Genomic DNA, 7,374 nt, shown 5'->3' with positions numbered 1-7,374 from the left:
CAAACAGCATATAAGGGTTCCTTTTCACCATATCCTCACCAGCACCTGTTGTTCTTGACCTCTTGATGATAGACCGTCTAACAGGTATGAGGTGAAAATCTCATTGTGGTTTTGATTGGCATTTCCCTGGTGATTAGTGATGCTGAGCATCGGTTCATGTGCCTGTTGAACTTTTTGATGTCCTCTTTGGAAAAATGTTTTGGTTCTTCTGCCAATTTTTAAATCAGATACTTTTTATCATTAAGTTCTGTGCATTTGCTATATATTTTGGACATTAACCCCTTATCCAATATATCATTTGGGAAATTTTTCTTCTATTCTGTAGATTGTCTTTTCATTTTGTTTCTTTTTCTGTGCAGGAGTTTTTGAGTTTGGTGTATTCCCATTTGTTGACTTTTGCTTTCATTGTTTGTACTTTTGGCATCATAACCAAAGAAAAAATCATTGCCAAGACCAATACTGATGAGCTTCTTTCTTATGTTTTCTCCTAGGAGTTTTATGGTATCAATTCTTATGTTTATATTTTTGATCCATCTCAAGGTAATGTTTGTGAGTGGTGTGAGATAGGGGTCCAATTTCATTGTTCTGTATGTGTTTCTCCAGTTTTCTCAGCACCATTTGTCGAGGAGATTATCCTTTCCTCATTGGCTCCCTTAGTGCATATTAATTAACCATATATGCTAGAGTTTAATTCCGGGCTTCTGTTCTTTTCTCTTAGTCTGTGTGTTTATTTTTGTGCCAGGACCTTACTGTTTTTATTACTATGACTTTGTAATATAGTTTGAAATCAGGAACTGTGATACCTCCAGCTTTGTTCTTTTTTGTTAGGATTGTTTTGACTATTCAGGGTCTTCTCTGGTTCCATAGAAATTTTAGAATTTATTTTTTCGTTTCTGTGAAGAATGCCTTTGACATTTTGATGGAGATTTATTGAATCTGTAGATGGCTTTGGGCAGTATGGCCATTTTTACAAATTACTTCTTCTTGTCCATGAACAAGGGATATAAAAATATGGAATTTTCTACAATTTTGCATGTCCTTCTTGCACAGGGACCATGCCAATCTCTCTGTATTATTCCAGTTTTGTGTATGTGCTGCCAAAGCAAGCACTGGGACATTTTTATGGAGGCAGACTTCTTATAGCATGCCCAGTAATGGAGGCCCTAAAACTCAGGGATGTCATTAGTCCATAAGGAATCTTTACCTGAATTTAATAAAGCTCATGGACAAGAACCAAAGCCAAGTTGCCTGGATCTACATGTGGAATGTGAGCTGGATTTTACCTTTACATACTCATTTTTCCAGCTAGTTGCATAGAGTGCACAAGCCAAAAAACTCTGGGTATAATACCTGCTAATTCTATTTTTATTCAACTCCAGGCCAAATAGAAAAGGTTGGCAATATAATTTTACCAAATGGGATACAGATACATTCCTTTTGGTATCTGTCCCTATATATTGTTTAAAACTCATGGCTGATTTGCAAAAAGAAAAATAATTCATAGGAAAATTATAAACTTTGTTGTAATATGCATACCTTCTAAAGCAATAAAAATAAGCTGTTATGAAATAGGAAGCTCTAAGAGAGTATTTAGGCTCTTGTACATTTTTTACATACCTACTTAATAATTACTATGTTGGATTAGAATTATGTGTCTATTTTTCTGCTTACTCCCAAATACTATCCTTAAAGGCAAGGAAAATGTGTTTCATATTTGAATTCCAAGCAAAAAACATAGTGCCACATAGTCAGCATTTAATGAATGCCTAATACTCCTTATTTTTCACTATTTTACTTCCTTAGGGAATACTAGTGTAAAAGATCTGAGATATAAATTTTGAAATAGCAACATGTAGATTCTTTCTAATGAGACAAACATAGGAGGACTATTTTCTGTACTCACCCATTTCTTTCTAAGACTACTACAGCTTGGCAGCATACTTTTATAAAAATTATACCTTACAATACTGTTATTAAGTATTTTAACTAATAGTTACATTTTTAATGCCCAGGCTCTTTTTTTAATCTTTTTTATTGTTATGTTAATCACCATACATTACATCATTAGTTTTAGATGTAGTGTTCCATGATTCATTGTTTGTGCATAACACCCAGTGCTCCATGCAGAATGTGCCCTCTTTAATACCCATCACCAGGCTAACCCATCCTCCCACCCCCCTCCCCTCTAGAACCCTCAGTTTGTTTTTCAGAGTCCATCATTTCTCATGGTTCATCTCCCCCCTCCAATTTCCCCCCCTTCATTCTTCCCTTCCTGCTATCTTCTTCTTTTTTTTTTCCTTAACATATATTGCATTATTTGTTTCAGAGGTACAGATCTGAGATTCAACAGTCTTGCACAATTCACAGCGCTTACCAGAGCACATACCCTCCCCAGTGTCTATCACCCAGTCACCCCATCCTTCCCACCCCACCCCCCACTCCAGCAACCCTCAGTTTGTTTCCTGAGATTAAGAATTCCTCATATCAGTGAGGTCATATGATACATGTCTTTCTCTGATTGACTTATTTCCCTCAGCATAATACCCTCCAGTTCCATCCACGTCATTGCAAATGGCAAGTTCTCATTCCTTTTGATGGCTGCATAATACTCCATTGTATATATATACCACATCTTCTTTATCCATTCATCTGTTGATGGACATCCCCGATGTTTATAGCAGCAATGTCCACAATAGCCAAACTGTGGAAAGAGCCCAGGCTCTTTTATTTTACTTTTTTTCCCCTATTTTACTCCCAGACTTTGAGTGAGGAAATAGTATCAAGATCTGCCAGTCATTACTAATTACAGTTGATCTTTGAACAACATAAGGGTTAGGGGCTTCGGCCTCCTGAGCAGTAGAAAATCCATGTATAGCTTTGACTCCTCAAAAACTTAACTACTAATATCCTACTGTTGACTAGAAGCCTTACCAATACAATAACATAAATAGTTGATTAATGTGTATTTTATATATGTATTACATATTGTATTCTTTTTTTTTTTTTTTAAAGATTTTACTTATTTAATTGACAGAGAGAGAGATAGCGAGAGAGGGAACAGAAGCAGAGGGAGTGGGAGAGGGAGAAGCAGGCTTCCTGTTGAGCAGAGAGCCTGATGCAGGGCTCGATCCCAGGACCCTGGGATCATGACCTGAGCCGAAGGCAGTCGCTTAACCACCTGAGCCACCCAGGCACCCCTACTGTATTCTTACCATAAAGTGAGAGAAAAGAAAATGTTATTAAGAAAAACATAAGGAAGGGAAAATACATTTACAGCACTGTACTGTATCAAAAACATTCTGGGTATAAGTGAACCCATGCAATTCAAACCCATGCAAATTCAAGTGTCAACTGCATATGATAGTAAGTGGGTACTTAGTGATTCTGAGCTCAGAATTGTATTCCTTTGTTAGAAACATATGAGAAGATATTTTCACTTGCAATTGTGTTGCATTTGTTGAGCTTCTACACAATGCAACACAAAATTGTTTTTGTACTAGTATTGGTGTGCTAGTATTCACTGACTACCTCTGGTAACATAGCTCTGTGATAAAATATAACCTGACAAGTTGTAGCTTGGCTTTGAAATAGAAAAATCGATTTGAGAGTGCCTAGAAGAGAGTTAAACATCAGAAGAAATGACAGACTGTATTTAAAGTATGATTGTATTTACTCCATGTTTAACGTAATTGCATTTCATCCAGTGTTGCCCTAAACATACACGTAATGTATGTGGTGTTCATTTGTTTTCTTTCTGATCTTATTAAAAGTATTCTTATGTGAAGGGACTCATAGAATTTTTATTTTTAAACTACAGACAAATAAAAATACTTTAAAACGCTTTATCTTATTCTATCCCAGAAGTACTATGATCTCAAGGCAACAATTTGTAGTGATCCAGTAAAATAAAACTCTTTCCTCCTCTTCTATTTAGGTTTAGTACCTACAATAGGAAGACACTTTTGGTAGGATTGCCATTGAAAGTTCCATGTTTAGATTCTTTCTACTTGCAAGAGGGCTTCATTGTTGGTGATAAAGAATCAAGTAGAAAATTGAAAGCTTGGATAAGAAGCTCTCTCATGATTTAACACAAGTGAACATTTTTGTTTGGGGACTGAAATAAACTCCTTTTATCAATTTTAAAGAAACGCTTATGGTGTAAATAGGTCATTCACGATTCTTCAGACACAAGCTTTGCAAAATGAGCTTGGAAATGGTCTATATTTAAATCTAAAAAGAACCCATGATGAAATCATGCTAACTATAGAGCTTCCAATGTTTTATGTCATTTATAGAGAAAAATATAAAGCTGTCCCTGACTTCCTGTGGTAATTAGCGCCTCTTTTATGGTAGCATAAAGTGCTCTAATGGTAATGTTGTGTGAAGTCATTTGGTTTTTATCAACTGCTGAAATTAAATGTTGTCCGTAAAAATAGTGGATGTTGTCGCTAAAAATAGTGAGATATATGGGTGTGTCAGGCTTTCAGGGTGCAGAGACATATACCTGCCTGAACCGGGCTTTCTTTGGAGGTTCAGATTAAAGGCCTAACTTTGTAGTTTCATCCCTCACACTAAGGGAAGGTTATTGACTACTACTTATTCACTTGCTTTTATGGAGGTGACAAGGAGAATGTCTGAAAGAAAGGAGGTCGGGGTGGAGTAATGAGGGAGGAATTAGGGAGACACATGAATATTTTTGTTTATTTTACATTAATTTTTTCTCTCAACAAAGATTAGTATGTTTCCTAAATTTGATGACTGAATTCATCCTTTTAAGCTTTTCAAAAGCAAGAGAATGTTCAATTCTATTTTTATATATAATGGTGAAAAAGACCAATGCTGGAGAAGAACAAATAAAGCAAGATAAAAGACAAGAGAGAAAGAAAAGAGGCATAGGAGAGTGAAAAGTCTTCTTCAAGCTTCTGTATTGTTAGAGATGGTGAGGTTCTCTCTGTTCTTTTTCAACTCAATTCATCTGCTCACTTTTTTCTTTTGCTGTCCCTGTTCATTCTTGTCTTTGTTCATTCCTATCTTCTCATTTGCCTTTTTAAACTTTCATTGTTACAAGAACCCTCAAGTTACACTTTACGATTACAATAGTGACCGCTAGAACCTTTCCCTTTATTCCTGTTTCCATTGGATGGTTAAGGCTAATGAACCTCTGGACACCATCCCCTTTCTAAATCTGGACATGGCAGCCCTGCCCCAAGAAAAGGAGCTTCCTAGAGTCCTTGTCTGAGAGCAAATATTGGAGTAGAGCTAAGTGTCACATGATGATAGCCAGTTAGCTAATCTATTTCTGGGAACAGATTATAATTTAAAACTTTGCCATACCCCCATGGTTATTCACTTGGTGACATGTAGAGAAAGTAGTCCTGCTTTTGGAATAAAAGTCTGAGACTGCTTACAAATAGGAGACGTAAGAATAAGTTCATAGAAATAGAAATGGATTTCAAAGGGTGACATTTTATTCATTTAGTAAAGACAGTTCTAATTGTTTCAACTGACTATTTTCACTTTCTGGGAAGACAGGATGACTTCAGAAGCCTAATTCAGAGTTAGTGTAGGACCATAGGACTGTGGGGGGGAGTGATGTGTCGCATCTAGTCTGAGGCATTTAAGAGTTAATGTGTTTCTTCCTCTCTTTCTTCTCTCTCTTGCTCTACCTTGGCAATCCTAGAAACCTTGGAAGGCAGACATCAGGAAATGGAGAGAAATCCCTGACTAGCTGCATAGAGTTTTTTATAAATGAAAAATTTTTATAGTAGTGAGGCCCTGATATTTGTTACTATAGCAAAACCTACATGATCCTGACAATTACATTTAATAGAGTATTGTGGCCACATACTGTCAATTAAATGATAATTATCATTATTGTGATGGTGGTATGTGAACCCAGTGGGAGATGAAGTAGTTATTATTCTTTCATTGATAATCTGTGAAAATGAAATTAAGACATATTAGCCAAATATGATGGAAAATGAATTAAGTTCTTTTGGTTCACTCTGTGGTATATTTAAGGATGAGAGCAATGGAATCATTTTCATTTAAGTGTACTATATCTTTTTATTTAGGCAATCTCACATAAGCAGCAGTATTTATAGTATAAATTTCTAAACTATGACCTAAATAGTTAAGAAAATAATTTTAGAAGAAAAGGGAGAGAAATGGAAAAAAAATAGAAGAAAAAAGAAGAAAGAAAAAAATTGTCTGTGTAATTATATCTCCTACCTCAATAGACTACAATGGTAGTCTATGTGTGTTTTCAAAATTACTAACTAGGGGGGCCCAAATCATTGAAATCATGGAGTATATTAAATGGCTTGAATAATAAAGAAGCCGAATAATGAATAACACACTTTTAAGTGTCAAAGTTGGGGTCATCAATCATGGTTTGGCAACCTATATTGTTGGAACTTTGGAAGAAGATCTAGGAAAAATGACTGCACACAGGTCCTAGAATTAAACAGATTATGTCAGTTAACAGATCAACTTAAATTTGTAAGTATGACTCGGTTTTCTTAGGTGAACTTCATGCATTATACAGTTATTGTGATTTCAATACCCCAGTCATCCACTTTGTTGAGGACTGTGCATGTATTTGACATCCTCAAAGTACGCTCCTGTTAGAAGAATAGAGCAATGTACTTTAGCAGTGAATGTAAACTGTAGTTTCTCTTAAAATGCTTATGATTAGCTTGACATCTGGAAAATTGCTCTTTACATGAATAGAATAAATTTTTTTAATATAAGTTACCTAGTTAGATCTTTTTGAAACTTTTTAATTTATTATGCTTTTCATGTCACCCTGACAGAGAAATGGTGCCCTTACATGAACACTTTTTTACTTTTCTTCATACATCTGTCAGTCAGGTTTTGCTGTGGCAATGCATATTTCTTGTCCTTGGATTGAATAATCAATCTTTGCTTCGCCTGAAATTGGCTAGGCTTGGATTCAGAGTTGCTTTGTATAGCTCTCATTCTGAAACTTAGGTGAAAGGAATAGTGGTCATTGGGGAGCCTACCTACTGGTGGGTTGTAGGAATGCAAGAGGGGCAAATGGAAATACATGATGCCTTTTGAAGTCTCTGCTTGACTTGTATCATCTTATATCTTCTCATGTTACTCTGGTCAAAGCAAGTCCTGTGGGCAACACCCAAAACCAATGGGATAGGGGTGTATAGTCTTACTCTACTGGGAGGTCTCACAAAGTTTTTGACATATAATTCTATTATTGGGAGAGAATGAAATAGCAGTGAACAGAATCCATTCAGTCGCACTCGCTAACCCTGCATATGACTGTGGACTCTAGATGCACTAATGTCTAAATATAAAAGGTAAAAATATAAAGTTAATTTAGGATACCATCTAGGG

General features: G+C 35.8%; 1 non-coding gene across 1 annotated transcript; it reads right to left on the bottom strand.

Moving 5' to 3' along the window:
- Nucleotides 1–1,005: 1,005 nt before the first annotated feature.
- Nucleotides 1,006–1,110, bottom strand: LOC118017199. The gene has a single exon (XR_004681069.1). It is a non-coding gene; the product is annotated as a U6 spliceosomal RNA (small nuclear RNA).
- Between the last annotated feature and the right edge of the window lie 6,264 nt (nucleotides 1,111–7,374).

Source organism: Mirounga leonina, unplaced genomic scaffold (genome assembly GCF_011800145.1).
Source record: "Mirounga leonina isolate KUSES-001 unplaced genomic scaffold, KU_Mleo_1.0 Mir_168, whole genome shotgun sequence".
NCBI classification, from domain to species: domain Eukaryota; kingdom Metazoa; phylum Chordata; class Mammalia; order Carnivora; family Phocidae; genus Mirounga; species Mirounga leonina.
Note: the sequence above shows the minus strand (reverse complement) of the source record. Positions and strands in the feature narration are given on the sequence as shown.